Source organism: Merops nubicus, unplaced genomic scaffold (assembly GCF_000691845.1).
Source record: "Merops nubicus isolate BGI_N331 unplaced genomic scaffold, ASM69184v1 scaffold6177, whole genome shotgun sequence".
Lineage (NCBI taxonomy): Eukaryota > Metazoa > Chordata > Aves > Coraciiformes > Meropidae > Merops > Merops nubicus.
In genome coordinates, this window is record NW_008619797.1 from 39,213 (window position 1) to 58,818 (window position 19,606).

Here is a 19,606-nt window from a genome sequence, read left to right on the forward strand (position 1 = left end):
AGAGTGCCCCAGTTAGGTGAGGCTGGAGGCAATGAGAGCCCTATGGAAACGTGAGCAGCTTCTCAGCAGGCAACGAGAAATAGCAACTGCTATCTCTAAATCTTTATAGATCCTGGAAGTGTCTGGTTATGGTGTTCTCCTGAGTAGGGCATGCATAGAGTTTAATATGTTTATATTCATCTGATTATAGAGAAACCAAGTGACCCAATGTCTGAAATTCTCTCGTTGGATCTGAAAGTACCAGCTTGAGTCTCCAGTGAGGTCCTGTACAGTCTCTCAGTTTCTGTGCTCTGCAGTGCATGTGCCTGACAACAGCTGACAGGGTCACTCACACCAGACCAGGACATGGCAGTGACCTTACCCCCTGCCTGTGAGCTCCGCTGTACCTGACACAGACATCTTCCCACTGGAGCCGGGCAGCTCGAGGATCTTTCATCCTTCCCATTCCCAGTGGTACTGCAGGTCATGGGGGTTGACAGCCAGCCAGCCCTCCTGCGACAGACTTCCTCCCAAAACATCGCCAGCCCAGTCACAGCTGTAATTCTGCTGTTTCTGGCACTTCTGCCTTGCCCAGGAAATAGCACAGATGACCTGTAGGTCTAAGGATTTGCTCCTGACTAACACTTTCCATCTGATCTTCTGAGTGGAAGGTATTACTAGCAGATGTAAATTAACCATGCTACAACAGGATAGAAAGGAGCTTTTCTCCAGCAGGCAAAGACAGACCTGCACATCACTTGTCAGCTCTCAGTTAGAGTTAGACAAAAAACCCTGGCTCAAACATATGCTGACACTATCAGTGGCTCATAGATTACAATTGTCATCAAAACTACAGTCTGGGTTTAGTGATGGGTTTTTTTTCTTTGAAGAGTTCAACCACTGACTACACTGGAGCAATGACAGTGACTCAGGTAAGTCCCTGCTCAGCAGCCCTTGGGGTTTTAATCTGGAGAAGCAGAGCTCTTCCAAAATCATTTCACTTTCTTAACACTTCTTTTGTCAATATTATTCTCCTGACTTTCTATCCCATAATAAATCAAATCAGTCGCCTTCACCTGAGGCCTGTGCTGTCCTTTGCTCAAGACCTTTTTTGCTGAAGACCTTTCCTGGGTCCCGCACCAAAGTGGGTACAAAAGCAAAATAGCCTCTCTCTTGCTCATGCTTTGTGATACTGCTCAGTTATTTCTTTGACTCTCACACAAACCAGACCAAGTCCTGTAGTCACATAAGCTCATCTAAGTTTGACTACACTTGACACTGTTCTCCAACGTATGATCCATGGCTGCGCAACTTTCCTACAATATGCAGTTGCCCTGCCTTGGAAGGACTGTTTCTATTTCTGTGGCTAGGTTTTTCTGCACTCTAATAACTAAGACTGCTTTTTGCCTCAGTGACAAACACCCTGTAAATAGGAAGTAGAAGCATTTGCCCTCTTGAAATTGGAAATAGAGGTCTTATTAACTTGGCAGGTTCTAGATAATGGCCTCAGAAAAGGGGTCACTTGGAAATCTGTTTCCATTTCTGCTGACCTGAGTGAATTTCAAAGTGCTAAGCTCTTCACAGCAGCCTCCATATGCTCACTCATTGATTGAGCCATTCAGTCCCCTCTCAGTATTGATTTTTGGCCCTAAAATATTTCTGTTCTGCACAAATGTTATCCAGCAACTGTTCAATACAATGAGTTTTTATTCTTACTTAAAAATACTGAGTTTTGTAACAAGTTATGGAAACATTTAAATCAGAGGGATGAACTTTGTATAATTGCAAATGTCTCCCTTTGTGTGTTTTCAGCTGGTTTTCAGGTTTCTTCCTCCTCTTGGCTTAAGACAAGTGTTTCACATCTAGGGCTCAGCAAATTTGCAGGCTGTGCTTGCACAGTAAGGAATATTTTTTCTCCTTGAACTGTAGCAGGCAGGAAGAAAATACTGCCAACAGCTACGGACCCCCCGAAGGAGACTTAAGCACCATGGTGGGTAATTTTGCCTGGAGAAATTTACTGAGAAGCAAAGGCAATGCTTAAATATAATTTTATTTTTACGTTGCTCATTTGAATAGCATCACTATAAACATCCCTTTCACATATCCCTACTGGGAGACTGTGAGGGGGTCTGGGAGAGGCGGGAGGGAGCACCACGTTGCGTACACGGTGCGACATTCAGGCTCACCAAGGGACCTTTCTCTCTCAGCACACTACGTAGCCAAAAATATCACTATCATCATCACAGGGAAGTGAATAAGATAGAGCTGCCTTAGCGAGATAGTTGCACCCCCACAATGGGCTAGTGGGAGTCTCACAGCACCAACAGCTCTAATAGCACTTTCCAGCCCCAGTGTGAGTGTGTCGTGTGGAGCCTTTTCTTGAAGAGACTCTTGGTGCTGAGCATACAGCAGTAGAGCATTTTCTAGGCACAAAGCTGGGCTGCTGCAGTATGCCTGGTGTTTATGTCCACCAAAGACTTTCCAAACTGACATAAGAAGCAAATGAATTTAGAATACTTTCCTTCTCTCTCTGAGCCCAGCATCTTCAGCCATGCCCCTGAAGTTTCACATGCACACACACACCCCTTTTCCATTAAATCCCACAGCACACGACATTTATTTGTTCCTAGAAAGGCTGTTACCATGCAGGGGGCAAAACCCAACACAGCTGCACTCATTCTTCACTACTGTTAGCGGCAGCAATCACCTCCCACTGTTATCTTTTCAATTTTTCCTTTCCCAAATGCAAAAGGAGCCCAATCCTGCAAGAGAGCAAGAGTGTCCCTAGAGGGCTTGAGCTCTTTCATTACTCATCCAGCTCATCTAGACAGATGTTTTTATATTTCACTAAACAGAAAAAGCCACTTACTGTCATTCAGCAGCGAGGATTCTCTCTGTTACTGCTGCAAATAACACATTCAAACAAAGTCTTCCATATAGCCAGATTTTTATGATCTCACCTTGTAAAGAAATCATAATCCTTTGTTACAGTGATTGGTCTGCTGCCCTAGTAGCTATAACAATGTACATTTTACTCAATAATAAGAAAATTCAACCTTCAGTAAACCTCAGAGTAAAAGGTGCCTACGCTGTTCAAAAAGGAAAAGACATGGCATAGACACCAGCACAGAGTGATGACTTTACTGGAAATTAAGGGCAGGAACTGGACAAAGTTAGGGATCAGGACTAGGGATTAGGAATTTGCCAGAGAATATACTTTTTGGAAACAGGCTGCTTTTGTGTTGTGTAAATCATCATTATCTCCCAGTGTAATAACTGTGAGATCAGTAGTGCCATAGAAACCAGCAACGGGTAATGTTCATGCTGGAGCCCATTAAATGCTCCTGAGGTGTTTCCACACCAGTGCTTCAGTTCAGATCAAGAATGCATGTTGCAGCCACCCCTTGCCCTGCACTTTGGTTTACATCATGAAGTGGGTCTCAGTGGATGTGAAGAGGATTCTTTCAAATAAGATTAGCTAAAGGGTTCACTGGACCATGCCTGTCCCTCCCCACAGTTCACAGTATCAAAAGGACCAATGCTGTCTTCTGAAAGGACCACTGGTGTCACTAAATGTCCTTAGCCTGATGAGAGAAGAAGGGGAGTGAGATTGAAATCATATTTCTGCCCCACAGTTACTGGGATCAAAGCTTACTTCAGTAAGCACACAGAGGGGTGGGACTGTTCTTTGACCTTGACATGGCCACAGTAGATAAAAGGTTCAAAGCTATTAGCCTATCATATCGTGTCTGTATCAGGAGAAGAGAAGTCACAGCTTCTTTCTCTGTCACAGAATCACAGAATCACAGAATGTTAGGGGTTGGAAGGGACCTCCAGAGACCATCGAGTCCAACCCCCCTGCCAGAGCAGGACCATCTAGTCTAGGGCAGGTCACACAGGAACACATCCAGACGGGTCTTAAAAGTCTCTGAGGAAGGAGACTCCACAAGCTCCCTGGGAATCCTTACAGTAAAGAAGTTCTTCCTTGGACTACAGGCAAAACCTATGGACTGGCTCACATATGGACATCTAAAAAGAGGCCAGATAATTTCTGTCTTTTATAGTAAAACATGTGCAAAGAGCAGAGGACAACCTGACTTGACTTAATAGTTAGCTGCACCTATGAATGAAATGCGTTTCTCTGACAAAGAGTACAGGATCTGATAGACAGATACAACCGTGGCCACAAAGCCAATGCAGCCAAAAGTGCTTTGGGCCCCTGAAAACCTGGGGCTCCATGCATGGCAGGACGAGTAGTGCCTGTACTAACCTCAGTCTTGACTCAGGTCTTATCTAGGAGCAACTATGAGGTACCCCGACTGCAGGCTGACAGTAACTATGTGAGCAGGAGGTCTCTGGCAGGAACAGGCTTTAATGCATTGTAGACATGTTCTGTTGAATGGAAGGGGCAGATTCACAGCAGTCTTGAAAAGTACATATGTTATGGTAAAATACAAGTTAGCACTAAAGCCACTAGCTGGGCTCTGTCTGCCTCAAGTCCTTAAATGAAATAGGCTTGATTTTAAAAAAATAGCATTGTAGCACAGCAGAAACTCTGGGCTGCTGGGGAGAATGGCAGTTTGTGTTAAGGAAGTCACTGCCATTCCGGCCTCTTACTCAGTGTGTCCTGGGAATATTCCCTTATTACTCTGTGTTGTTTAGGACAACATATTTAAACAGCAGAAAATGAAGGAGGTTTCATTTAAAGAAAGCTGCGAGCATCTGCCACAAACCCTCCCAGCAAGGCAGCACCACTCAGAAATGATAAATTTACCCCTGGATGCACTGGAACAATTTTCTCCATTTTCCAAATATTTCCTTTCAGATGTATCACTGCTGGTCTGGGCTTACCTGCCCTGCTGCAGATTACACCCAGGTGAGTGTCTCAGGCTTCCCTCCCAACTGAAGGCTGCTGGTCTGGAGACAGGCAGAGCATCTCTGCTGTCTTGGAGAGCCTTGGCACAGCCGAGTGTATCAGTCAGTTATCTCTCACCCCGTGCAACAGGCTGTCACATACTTGTCTCAAGGTCAACAGTGTCCCACTCCACATGATTCTTCTCATCAGAGGAGAGAGCTGAGGAACTCTGCTGTGATTAATCACCGTATTTATCCCTCCAGGCTTATTTTTTACCCTCCATTTTAAATTTTACGTTCTGCTTAGCAGCTGCTCTTGTTCATTAAAAAAATAAACCCTCTCTAGTTCTCATTAGCACCATATGTCTGCTGGTTATTTGAGAAATGAATGTAAAATATATTTAAAGGATTAGTCAAATCATGATAGGCAAAAAGACTGAAAGGCAAAAAGCTGAGGAGATGCACATTAGACTGCATCATCTCGCTGCTGCACATGTTCTCCACAGCTAAACCCAAAACAACACCCTGCCACAGCTCTCCCTCCCTGCTGCACCAGTGCCTCCACAGCTGCAGTCAAAATACAGCCACGGCTCTGGCTCTCTGGAATTCACCAGCAGAGATTTTTTTTCACCTCATTCTTTCTTCAGGGAAGTTGCCACTGACCCAAAACCAGATTTCAAATGTGAGTGAAGAGCTAGTGTTAATTTGACACCATTGCTGTGTCTAAAACATTTGCAAAGTTTCACGGGGCTGTTCTGAAGCATTCACAAACCTGTGCAGCACAAAAGGCAGCCAGCTGCTGTTTTCTGCTTCCCTCCTTACAACCTGATGTAAGGTTACTGTGATGTTTGAAACACTTTTTTTCTGAAATCTCTCTAGCGTTCCACCTCCAAATAAATTTATTTAATTTAAATTCTGAACACAAATAATCAGGTTTTTTAAGACATAATAAGGTAAAAAAGTCTAACCTATTTATTTTCTTCAAGAGCTTCTGTCATGCAACAAATCCTGTTCCACTATTTATAAATTCAGCCTCCATCCTGAAATCCTGATTGGTAAAGGATAATATAAACAGCCCAGAATTTGGCTTGTCTTAATGCCTCTGCACTTCATCTGAGAGTGTGACATCTCATCTGATGTGCATTACCTCCAGCAGCACTCGATCCCTTGGCAAAATGAACGTGTCTAGATTTCTTAGCCAACCTATTATCATCAGACCCAGAAGCAACAGAGCTGCTGACTGACACTTTTACAGCACTGGTATTGAAATTCATTGTTTAATGCAGATCTGCAGATGGCTACTCTGGCAGGAATGAAAATCTGTATAGATTTATATATATATGTATAGATATATAGATTTATAGATAAATTTTCATATTAAAACCTATATATTTCCTCTGGCAATTGAACTTGTAATATGAACAGCATTGCCAATGATGGTCCTTTGTTTGTTTGTTTATTTATTGTTTTTCCCTAGAAAAAAGGTAGCAAGCCATTAATAGTCTGAGAAGAGACTTCCTGTCCAGAGGATACAGTGAGCAGGGATGACTCTAAGTGAATCTTCCACAGCAGGAAGTCTTGCTAGGAATAATAACTGAAACTTGCAGTTTCTCTGGAAAGGCTGAGCATATGCTGGAGGTGGGTTATTTTCATTTTTCCCTGAAGCACACCTGGAAAAACCTGAAGCTCATGAGTCACTAAAGATAATGCATGAAAATGTTAAAAAGGCAGGAAAAATCCAATTTTTCTGATCACTCATTCAGCATACTGCACAGAGGACTTCTTATAATCCATTACAGGAAATTTAAGTAGTAGATGGATTGCAATAGTTTAGGGAACTGGACAAAACCACAAAGGCAGAAATAGCATGCAGCATGATTAATAAGGTGTACATACTGGGCATGAGGGGAAATACATTATAATATTTGTATTTAATGGTTTAAATCAGACCTTCCTAAGGTTCACATAAAAAATATTTACTAGCTGGCTTGGTTGATGTGAAGGAAGTGCACTTTAAGTATTCGAAATATTTCAGACCATGTTCAGAATTTCTTAGGTACATGATTTTTTCTTTATTCTTTCTATTAATCTCAGCAAGTTTTTTGCTACTCCTGGATAGAGATCTCTGAGTCCTTCAGCTGGCAATGGGTTGTATGGACACACAGCTGCACACAGACTCCCCTTGACGTCATGCCAGGGCCAGGCTTGCCTGGAGTGGGTCCCGGGGAGCAGCAGGCACCCCAGGGCTATGCTGCATGTGCACTTGGCCCTGCTTCTGCCTCCCTCCTGGGCCTCCTTTTGCATCCTGGGGAGCCAAACTCACCTGAACATCAGACTCACCAGTTTTAGCCCCAGCATTGCCCATGGCCCCAGAAGACATCTGTGGGTACTCTGGGCGAGCTAATGTTTCATCATGGGCAGCAAAGCCATGTAATCTTTGCCTAATTACTTCTCTTGCTAGAAGGATCTTCCTTGCAGGATAGAGAGCAACTCTTTGTGCTGATGGTAGTTGTTTTTTCTAAATCAAAGATATTTAGGGCTTGAGTTTTAGTGATTTTAATTTGATCTCTTTTGGGGGAATTGATGAATAATTTGAAGAATGTGTTGAATGACTAAAGCATCAAAACCAGATATGGTTGACTTACAGCTCTCTTAGTACTGAGAGATCTGCCTGCTCCCTGTTACTCTCCTAAGCGCTTCTGGTGGTTCCTCCATTGGCAAACTGTGATGCAAAAAAAACCTGAGGTTTTGGCATTTTTTTGTTTTTCAAATCAAACTTTCGGTCCCAGATTCCCAATGCTATCTAAGAATGACTAACTCCCTAGTGGCTTGTTTGCCTCTTCTCTTCTCTTCTCTTCTCTTCTCTTCTCTTCTCTTCTCTTCTCTTCTCTTCTCTTCTCTTCTCTTCTCTTCTCTTCTCTTCTCTTCTCTTCTCTTCTCTTCTCTCTCTTTTCTCTTCTCTTCCTTCTCTTCTCTTCTCTTCTCTTCCTCTTCTCTTCTCTTCTCTTCCCTTCCCTTCCCTTCCCTTCCCTTCCCTTCCCTTCCCTTCCCTTCCCTTCCCTTCCCTTCATACATTTTCCTAGCATTTCCTAAAACACAAAGCTGTTGAAAAATTCAAAGCTTTTGACACAACCATTTAACTCTCCTGGGAGATGAAACCTCATGATGCCTTTCCAGACAGTCAAGTCTCAGATAATTTTTTTCCTTTGTACATCTTTGCAAAAAGAAAGATACTTAGGATGAAATTGGCAATGTAAGGCACCAAGTGTACCCAAGCAGTAGGAATCTGAGATTGGAACCATGATTAAATACAACTATTACCATGTGTCAGCAGGTTTACAGGAGTCTGTAAATTAAGATAGTGTAGCTGTAATTACTGAGGAACTGTTTTGTCTTCTTAAAGTAGTTTTTCAAATTGACATGAAACCATTTGGAAATAATATGATTCAACATGAAGATACTGCATCTTCCAGGGCCTGCTGTGCTCAGAGTTGGTTTGTGGTCTTCCTTTAAAACCCAGCTTCTTCTCAGGTGTCAAGGGTGAGGATTTAGTGTGGATTTCTGCTGTGATTCTTACATAATTGCAAACATCCAAGCAACTCTTCAGGGTGCTGTTATGACTCCATTTGTAGGACACTGATGGAGAGAGGGCATTAGCATGTGAAATCATTCATTCTCTGTGTAACTGATGAGCAGAGTGCCTCTTGGCATCCATACTAATAGACCACTTCAGCCTAACACTGGCAGTTTATCTTCTGAACTTTCAGCTCTGGTCACCCAAATTCCTTGGCTGATTTTCTTTAAAAAATAAACAGAAAACTTTTCTTTTCTCCAGAGAATGTCAGACCATTTCAAAAGGGTTTGTTCATTGTGGCCCTATAAATTTTGATAGTTATTTTTTGTATTTAAATTATTACATATATCTTGAAAGTGATACAAATAAGGTAAGCATCAAGTCAATGTCTGAATGCACAGATTTGTCTCTTCACACAGTTAAATTAAGTCCTTACCTGAATTTGGTATTGCAGGGGAAGCACTGGTGTATAGCTGAAAAGTTATACACCAGTTTATTTGACTAGGATACTGATCAAGGCTGTGCTGAATCTGGGAATCCAAATGCAAGAACTCAAATGCCAAGAGTGCTCCCGTGTCCTTCCTGTAAATCTCTGCCAACCTTCCTCAGAAGGCATGGGCCAGGCAGTACCCCTGCCTTCGCCTGGCACAGAGCTCAGCACAGAGAGTCACAGGGTTGGGGACAGCAGGCAGGGATAAAGGATGCACCACAAATGGAGTACGAACCTTTGTGGCACACCAGCATCATTTGCATCAGCTGCATGCTAAAAACATGATGTATTCATTTCCCAGAGAATAGCTGGTTTATATCTTAACCTGGAATATGGTATGGTGATCTTGATTTCAGCCAGCCTCTGATTAGGTTGCCCTATTTTCTGCATCTCCCACTCAAACCTTCTTTTAACATGAACAGGTATTTGTTGGATGAGTGTTTGTGAGAGGCATGCTTGGCACATGATGGTTATTTTTACTGGAGAAATGGCAGCTATGACAGCAAGCCTTTCTTCTGAAAAACTGAACCAGCCTGTCTATTGACACCTCAGTGGGACTGATTTAATTTAGAAACTAGATTTTGCATTTCTGTAACTCCTGTAGGAATCCAGCTCAGTGCAGCAACAGGCAACATACCTAACCAGCCTTTCTGCAGGTCTCTCTGCTTGACGTGCCTGTCTAAATTGGGGAGTTTCAAAAAACAATCGATAACTGCTGCAAGACAAAATGAGGTGCTAATCCTTTCTCTCATTGATCCAGAGAATTTAAGCCCCTTAGGGAACAGCAGGTTCCCTCACCTCACCACAGGTGTCACAGCTGCTGCACCATGTTCTTGTGCACCTCCTCCAGCCTAATAACCTGTGTTTGAGCAGTCTTCCAAAGTGTCCTTCTGTTGCTGGGAGTCCTAAGGAGGCAGGAAGCCTGCTCTAACGGCTACTCCTGATGAGTTAATATTAGTGCCTAATTTTTCCTCACTCAAATTTTCCACCTTCAGCATCCAGCCACTGGATCTCATTATATCTTCCTCTGCCCTGTGTTTAATGAGCCATTTGATAACTGATATTTTTTTTCCTGTCAAAGTTTTCAAGGTAGCAGTTAAATGATTTTTCAGTTTTATTTCCAGCAGTCTGAACATGCCGAAACTTTTGAAACTCACACATTTCAATGTATCCTGTAAACATTGCATCCTTTTGGGGGGTCTTTTCTGTGTCTTCAACAGCCTTTCTACATTCTTTACAAAGCAGGTGTTAGGATGCAATGTGTCACTCCCCAAAAGCACCTCAAGTGACTAAATGGGAAGCAGGGGAGCCTGGCTCAGATGAATACATCTGCTTTTGGTCGCCTACTCCTTCCCCTGAACTATCCCCAGGTCTTCAGTGTGGTCTCCCAGTGCCATGCATATGGAGGAAAAAAAACATTGGCCCAGTCTTACTTGTCATCTCCCTCATGAAGCACGCAGTAAATGTAATTTTATCTCAAAGTGTCTCAGAGGGGTCTGACACTGGACCACTGTGTCACCATAATCCTTTCTTGAGTGCCTGTGATCTAGGCTGCAGCCCTGTAGCCTGTGGGTTTGGTGAGGAAGTCTTGTCCCTGCTCCGCTGAGAATTACTCCAAAGCACCACTATATCCCTTCCATGATTCCTTTATGGAGAACCCAAATGGTGAGTAAATACTGGTTGCCTGCAAATCATCTTTGCTCCTGCAGCATCTCAGAAATATTTCTTCTCAGTAGGGACCATGTGGGAAGAACCCCAGGCCGCCCTGCATGCTTCACAGCACCTACATGATATTACCTTTCTTCATACTCCAGCATCCAGGATGTAGATAGGACTCCCTACATGGTGAATACCCTCCAGGCCTTCCCAAGACTGCTCCAGGCACCCACAGCTCCCTCAGCCATGTGACCTGGCCATGCTTTTGGTCCGTCCCAAAGGCCAGTCTAGCAGAGGACAAGGGGAAATGTTGGGCTTTTTTTTTTTTCTGGGTGGCTCCAAATGCTCCAGATTGCTCTGAATGGCTGCCCAGCTCTTACCACTGCTTGGTGTGGCACCAGCATCATCTGCAACTTCACTATTATCAACAGATCTAGGCCTGATTTGAGAGCAGTGCAAAAACGTTGCAGCACGTTGGGTGCAGTGCCCATCTGCCGAGCCTCCCACCAGGTGAAGCTCACACCAGGACCACTCCCCATTCCCTGCTGCCCCTCACAGCCCACCAGGGGGCTGGCATTTCATCCCCTCAATGCACACTCTCTTCACAAACACTCTTTAAGTTTCATGCTGCAGACAGAAAATCACAGAGCCCTCAACAACTTGATAATATTTTGCTATATTTGTGCAGTTAACATTTTTTTGATCCAAACTTTTAATATAAACCAAGTTGGGCTTGTTTGATAATGCAAATTAAATACTGAGCCCTTGAAGTATGCACATGAGTACCTCTTATTACAACCTGTGGACAGAGTAATGGCTAGTAAAACAGCCACAGCCAAGGAGCAGAGCTGTGAAACAGAGCATCACAGAATATTTTGTTTGCTCCACATCATCTGTGATATGGGGCTATGCCTGGATGTCTGGTTGATGGCAGGGATTTCCCTGCTGGCCCCAATGTACAGAAGGAGCTCTGAGTAGCACAGGTCACACAGAAGGTGAAGAGCAAAGGTGAAGAGCAACATCCCTGCAGGGGGGTGACACAGCAGCGGGGCAGGAGAGGAGACTCCTCACAGGCTTTCAGGACAGGAGTATGGTAGACAGCCAGAGCTTGCTGGAGGAAGAAGAGAGGGGCACAGGAGCTCCATTTAAGGGAGAAGGGGCTGGGAAGTGCGGCACAGAGCCGAGCACTCTACATGAATGAGACATAAGCGGCAGTGCATTTTGCAGAGCTCCCACCTCTCAGTAGAGCATAGTCTATAAAACCCCTGCTTAGTGCTTAGCAGGCCCCATCACATCCAAATTAGGAATTTCCATACCATTTGCAATTCTTCAATTTTTTCCTCCAGTCATACCTTACAGACATATTTCATATCAGCATCCTTCTGCAAAGAAGCTCTGAGTTTCTAGCCAGTCAGTGATAGCGATCTGCAGCATGTCACCACCAATCAGAAGCAGCTGCTGGATTGGATTGATGGTTTCATCAGTTGAAGCCCTGTTTGGTTTCATGTTTCACCCTTGGCACACAGCTCCATCCTGCATATGTTCTTCTTATTGTCATAGAATTGTAGAATGTTTGTGTTGGAAGGGACCTCCAAAGGTCATCTAGTCCAACCCCCCTGTCATCAGCAGGGACATCTCCAACTAGGTCAAGCTGCTCAGAGCCTCATCAAGCCTGACCTTGAATGTCTCCAGAGATGGGACCTCCACCACTTCTCTGGGCATTATGTCTTCTTGTTGTGCCCGCACCTTGGTAGCACTGGAGCTTCTTGACCAGGTGGGGACCACAGAACACAGACTCATGCATCACTCAGACACCATGTAAAGGGCATGTGGATGCACAAGTATAAATAAAATGCAGTTGTTTTTTTTTTCACCTACCACAATAAATACAAGTAAAATCCAGGAAGAAGCATGACCCAAAGGAGCATCTTTCCTGAGAAGATTTGCTAGATCGTACTAAACCTGAGTTTCAGTTGGGACAGAATTTCCCAATCCTTTAAATACAGATATGCAAAATGACCCTGCAGTTACAGTGATATAAAGCATTTTTATGGCTAATATTCGGGAGAAATCGTTGCAATACCTCCCTAGGTATTGTTTGACTGGTGAGCCTGGCAGGATTGCTGCTTTCAGGGATTATGTGCTATGTAAATCTTCGGTGTCTGCCATGTGCTCCATGCTATCAGATAAAACAAAGCAAACCATTGCAAGATAGGTCAGGGATTTAGAAGCATGCTCTCTTTGCACACTGTGTTTGTACACCTCTTTCAGGATCCACCAGCCTCAGCTGAATGCACAACAGAGAGAGAGCTTGCTCTGGGCTTGAAAGTTACTGCTTATCTCTTGTCAGTTTAACCAGGCAGTGTTTATGCATTGACAAGGCAGCTCATAGGTCACAATTGTGCTCCAGCAGTCAGAGTCACTGCTGACAAATGAATCAGCATGCAATGAGACAGCTGTTGGCATCGGGCATCCAAAGCTCCTCTCTTCAAAATGCCAGCACATGGGGGTGGAGGCGACAACCTGGCAGAGTCAACACATCACAGAGTAGCCTGCAGGTAGGGCTTATTTTCAGGTGGTTTCTTGTCCTTTTCAGCAACACATTAGAATGACCTAGAATAATTTACAGAGAATAACAGAAAAGGAGGAATCTCAAACTGGGTAATTCTACATTTACTTGCAGAAAAGGCAGATAGGCAAAGTGGAAGAAGAGGACCATGGAGCTCAAACGATCTTTATCTTTATCCCACCTCTCCCACTGATCTGTAATTCATGTTAGCCAAATCACTGGGATGCTTTTTTGTTTTATCTGTTGACAATAATTTCTTCAAGACAGGAACTATCAGTGCTTTTACCAGCCAATGTGACACGGATCTTATTTGTGTTTCTGGACATTAGTAAGTAACAAGTAATACTACTTACCTAGTTAGTCCAGTTAATGTGTTAAAGATTTTTTTTTTTTTTTCAGAGCTGCCATTCTTATTGGCTTCAATGGTACTCAGCACTGAAAATCTTCATATGAACTACTAAAAAAGAAGATGATAACACTGCTGAAGGTGTATATTAAAATCACAAACACACAAAAAAAAAAAATGCAGTAGTAGGAGAAAACCTGATCATCTTTCTTAGAGAGAAGACACTAAACAAATGAACAAACAAACAGATGAGACTCTGAAATACAACTAAAGCTTCCTATCCCATTGGAAAAAGCAAGTGTAAGAAGGAAGCATCCAGAAACTTCTGAAACCAGGTCTTCTGTAGAAAAATGCTGGGCATAGACTAGGCACCATGCAACTAGTCTGCACCGCATTGCCTTTTGAATTGCATTATTTGGTCTCCCAGGCAACTAATCTTGAATTTAGTTGGGATCCTTCCAGAGCAAAATCTACAAAGATGAACTTAGTCATCAAACCACTGCTGAGAGTCTACAAATAAAAAGGCTTATAATGAAGTTATTAAGGAATTTAATATTTCAGTTCTTATTCTGAATGAGAAATAAACTATAGTTAATAATTACAAAGCTTCCAGACTACTTGTAAGGTCAAAAGAGAAAGCATTTGGATGTCACTGCAACTGGTCTGCTCTAGCAAAAGTGAGGTGGTGCTGCAGACTGCAACTGTCCTATCTGTCACTCCCATCTCAGAAAACATCATCTCAAAAAAGCACATCCTAATTGTTTAACTGCTCAGTATTTTAACCCCTATTATCCAACCCAGAATGCTGTGAGTCTATGTTTTCTGTGCATATCCATCCGCCTTGGTGAGGCAGCAGGAAGGGGATAGTCATGCATGCAGACTGCAGGTTGTTAACTGATCAATATTATGTGTCATACATGACACTCAGCTTCTGCAAGATCACATATTTCTCTTAAAGAGAGAAAAATTTCTTTTGTGATTATAAAGGCATAGCAAATGTTACAATTGTAACAATGCACCTTGGAGTTGTTAGACAATTTTGATAGGCAGCCAGGTAGTCAACTCCAAGGAGTATGACCAACCCATCTCACTCATTTCACATTCACTACACTGAGGTATCAGCTTTAAAGGTCAGTCCTGAGAATTCAATGCCAGCAGTTAACTAGCTTAATACCAGTCATGAGAATGGTTGAGGAAGAAAAGGAGCAGGATTGAAGAGCAAAGTGAGTCAAGTTTGGACAATAATACAAAGTTTTGCTACCATCCCTGGAGACATTCAACATCAGGCTAGATGAGGCACTGAGTACCTTGATCTAGTTAGAGATGTCCCTGCTGATGACAGGGGGGTTGGACTAGATGACCTTTGGAGGTCCCTTCCAGCCCAGACATTCTATGATTCTATGATTTTTGACTATCAGTGCCAAAAGTCTGAAAACTGCCATCAACAAATTGAAGGCAGTTAGATTAGTGACACTAACCCTCTGCCAAGAAAGACTCCCTTCCCTGTCCCCACCCCACACCTGCATGGTTGCAGAAATGGCTTTCTAGTAAAACCAACCCTTAGGTGCTGTCTTCCAAGACGGTGGTAGAAGTACTGTGAACTGACATGTGGGTGTGCCTGGAACACCTGCACACTTCCTCCATTGCATTTCTGTTGGTGAAAGGGAGGGACCTGAATATTGTCAAGGGCACGAGTCAAAGTCATTAGTCCTTGACCATATAAAAAGTCAAAACAGAAACTGATGTACTCCAAGGCCCATGCTGATATGTTAGCTATTACATCAACTCACAACCCATGGCAGCTTGCCAATGTATTTCTTTATGTAAAATTCCCACTGATGTCTTGGCAAAGAACAAAAGGAATCTTCTTCACTTCCTTTGTGCTCAACGGAGTCAAGAGTTAGGTTTTTTAAAACACAAGTAATTTATTAATTAATTGCAGAGGAAACACTGAAGAAACACAGCCACAGAAATCTTAGGAAGAAGAAAGAAGTATTTGCCATATCTCATACAGCTGTAGGTGAGCTGTCAACCCTGCAATCAATCTCATTCTTTATATAATAAATATTAATATATTACCTGTCTCCAGTTGTCCTTGAAGGAATAACCATGGAAAGAATATAGGCAAACAGCAGCAGACACCTTGAATTATCTGGCCTGCAATATAAATTTTTTTTTTAACAAACTAAAAGGCAGTTGCAAAATAATCATTAAAATTGCCTCAGTCTCACTGACAGGACAAATAAGTGCACAAGGGTGAAATAGTAATAGAAAACCATTGTCCTATAATGTGTGTGATGACTCAACCTCCACTGCACAATGGCAGCTTCACACCTATTGAGATCGTGTTCAGAGTAGTTAATTCATGTGATTATTCAAAATGTCACCGACAATTAGACATCCTGACATTAGATAAGAATTTGACAAATATCTCATCCAGAGAAAGCAGTGTTTTGGCACGGACACTGAGCTGGTGTATATACCAAAGCTACTGCTCTGTACTAGAACTGGAGTTCCAAGGATGCCAGAACACTACAGGACAAATATCTACAAAGAATTTTCTTCTCCTCAGCTGTCTGTAAACACCTGAAAGCCAAATAACTAGTCTAGGCTCCATGGGTAGACACAGAAGATAGTGTCTAAAGTAGTGGGACTGAAGCATCACATGGAGGCAACTGTCTCTCAGTGAAGGAGAGAGAAACCTAGACACCTGTCTTTGGGCATGATCTGCAGGTGCACTGTATGATCATTGTAGTCTTTTTCCAACTGAACTAGTCTAGTCTAGTCTAGTGTATAATCTTGTACGTGGATATGGTTAAGTGAAATGAATCCTGCAGCTCTTTAGTCGAGCTCAAGTCTGCTTTAGCCCAGCTAGCTGTTGACTTGTCAAAACATTCCAGCAGTCACTATTCCTGCTTGGCACGGGCGGGAGAGCCAAGTGTTCACCTAGCTTTGGAGGTGGGCTGGGAGGAAGCATGTCTGAAGCTGTAGCTTTGCTCCTAGTAGCACTGGACTTACATAATATGAAGCTCCCCTGGCGACATCTCTATGAGATGCAGGTCTCTCAAAGGCACCATGATATATGTTCTCACTGTGATAAACCATCCTGATCTCAAATAGCCTAGAGTCAATACCGGAAAAACGCAGACAGGCAATGGTGAGGTAGGTTTTTTCATGGTATTCAGCAAATCAGTGGAGGAAATTATGGCATAAAAGCCGAATTCTCCTGCAGGCAAAACAGAAGTGAACAGGCAATTATAGTTTAACCTCCCTGGTTACCCATGCTCTTCCCAAGGAGAGCCTGAATTCTTGCCCTATAGGTATTTATAACATGCTGTCTCTATTATAATTGTCCTTCGAGGGACTAAGTTTCATGAGATGAATAAAGAACAGTAAGACAATGATGTAATTTAATTTTAGAGTGTATTTCATACAGAAAGATGACAAGTGTCCTTTTTCCATTAGCCCTGGAAGCTGTGTCCTTGATTTCAACACTGGCAGTGATGCTGCAGGAGCAGCAGGAAACTGGTAGTGATATGGAGAGTCAAGGTCTCTGCTGTAGGAAGAGGGAAGCACCAGCCTGGAAAAACTCTGCTGTCCCCCAGCCCCACCTCTGAACACAGGTAAATGCAGGTCACAACCAGGGACTCTGATGACTTTGTGAGATATCTGTTGAAAAGTATGTCTCAGAGACATGGCCTTGTGAATCTTCCCCCAGTTTCTGCTAGGCAGCACTAAATAAGAGGAGTCACTGCCATATGGGGTAAATACTCAAGTTAAACAAAGAACAGAATGCTCAGCAGAAACAAGGAGCTTCTCTAGTATCACTGCAAGGTCAAACCACCTCCTGGGGTGTGAGAGAAAGGAAAAAGCATGAAAAAAAGAATCCATAAGTAGCAGTTAAACCTTAATTAAAGACCACAGCCATGAAGACAAAGATGCAAATGCCACTGACTCTCCTGAGTTTTAGAACAACCTCCCAGGAAAAAACTATTAATCAGGGTAAGCTGCAAGCCAGATCTCATCCTTCAGCTAATCCAAATGGCCAAAGCTGGATGACACTTCATGTCATCTGGAGGTGAGGCAATGCCACCAGCTCTCCTAAGTCATAGGACTGCAGGGACATTCAAGATCTGGTGAGGGCTGTTCAGGACCTTCAGATGTGAAAAGAGTGGAGCAACAAGGGAAATTCTCGATCCACCTTGGAAAGGAAGGTCGCTGTCCCTACTGCTGAGATCAAAACAGACCCCTCACTGCCTGCAGCACTTCCCAGCTTCCTTAAAGCTCCTAGGCACTGGGGCACAAGTACCATACCAGATACTTCCAGAGCATTCAGGATGCCTGCTTTCACTCTTTGTGTCAACAACAAACACAGAGTTCAACCTCTGCTTATATTAAAGGACAAAGGCCCCTAGAAGGTGCAGCATCCTGGGAAAGTGATGTTCAGAGGTATGTACCAGCAGCCTACATGACTACCTACCATGTTGCTGTGACTTGAAGTGAATTCTGCAGTTATGACCAAGTTCTGATTTGGCACCGAGTACATCTCTGCTGATTGCCTGTGAGTCAAGGAAAAGCTTTGTGTTAGAGCTTGGTCTGGGGGTGCTTTAAACCTTGGATATTTTCTCTGGACACGTATTAAGCACATTCCTAGAGATCTTTCTGTCAGTCTTCATGAAGGCAGCAAGTGCTGTGTCAAATTCGGCAGAGATTTTCTACAACATTTTTATCCTGTAGACCCAGAGAGTCACTTCCAGGCGATCTACAAAAGAAGCATTGTTAGTGTATTCCCAGTCCTCCTAAGTATTCACAGAAAAGGAATACTTTACCCATCACTGAAGTCTGAGATGTGCCATCCATGTACTCACTCACTCTGTACCATCTTTTCTCTCTCCCTCAGAGCCCTGAATCATCTGGATGACTGCTGTGTGCCAACACAGGCAACAGCCCAGCCCTTAGTCACCCTGCAGAGCACAAGGGCTGTGAGATACATGTGAACTCACCCAGGTTCTGCAAAAGCAAAAAGTCTCCAAGATTTCTGCAGGCTATTGCATGTTTTAGGAAGTAAGACTGAAAGAAAAAGTATTTTATACATTTCAGGGTAAGTCTGCCTACTAATCATAGCCCCTTCACTTCCCAGTATAACTAAAACAGGGAAGCCAGCACAACTGATCCTGGATGAGTCAGGAGGTAGCAGCTAACTGGGAGTATGGCAGATTGTACCACTGCTAGCAGGCAGCTCTGGGAAGAGCTTCAAATACCCTTGCAGCTTTGAATGCTGTGTTATCCCAAAAAACTTCTTGTACACAAAGTTAACATGTAGCCTTAGGTGAAAAATGGAGATAAATACATGGATTCCTCCACCTGTCTTTGGTCACCATCCCCTGGCATGCCGATATAAAGACCTGCTTACTAGGTTAGCAAGACTCCTGGTACAGTTCTTGTCCCACTTCATCAGTCTTCTCCTCTTCTGCATAATGGCTGCATAACCAAAACTTGACCCAAGGCATGCAATCACTTTGACCTGAGCCTCTCCCATCCACCAGCAGGACTAGGGAGAACCCCTCCTGTGCACCCGTGGCCTTGGCCTTTACCACTCAGGCCCTGTAGCCACTCTTGGCATAATGAAGGTCTTTCCAGAAGAATCACTGATGTCCATATGGATAAAAAGCGAAGAGTAGTAGTCTGAGGGGTGGATAAGTCTTGTCAGTCAGCATCTTTAGTGCACCAAATATCACAGCCTTAGTCACGTAGTAAACCTCCTGAGACATCTAGCCTGGCAGGCCAAAGGTACCTTTGGTGAGAGTTTTCCACCACTGCCACCCACAGCTTCCTGGCTCCAGAGTATGGACTCAGGCTCAAATAGCCCAGATCCCTCCCTCGGCACAACTTTCTGGGCTCATCTGTTGAGGTCCTGGACCTCTGCATGTGGTGAAGGATCCTTCCTCCTTTTGCAATAGCTAACAAGCTGGTCATAACTACCATGGGAGTCCCCATCGTCCATCTGATTGGTGATTGCTCTTTGCCATCCTTCCTTCCATGCAACACAAGGCTTGGGGTCTTGTCTCAAGGGACAGTTTCTTGTTCATACTACCTGATGCTGTGTACTCAGCTCAGCTCCTCCATTAGTCCCTTCAT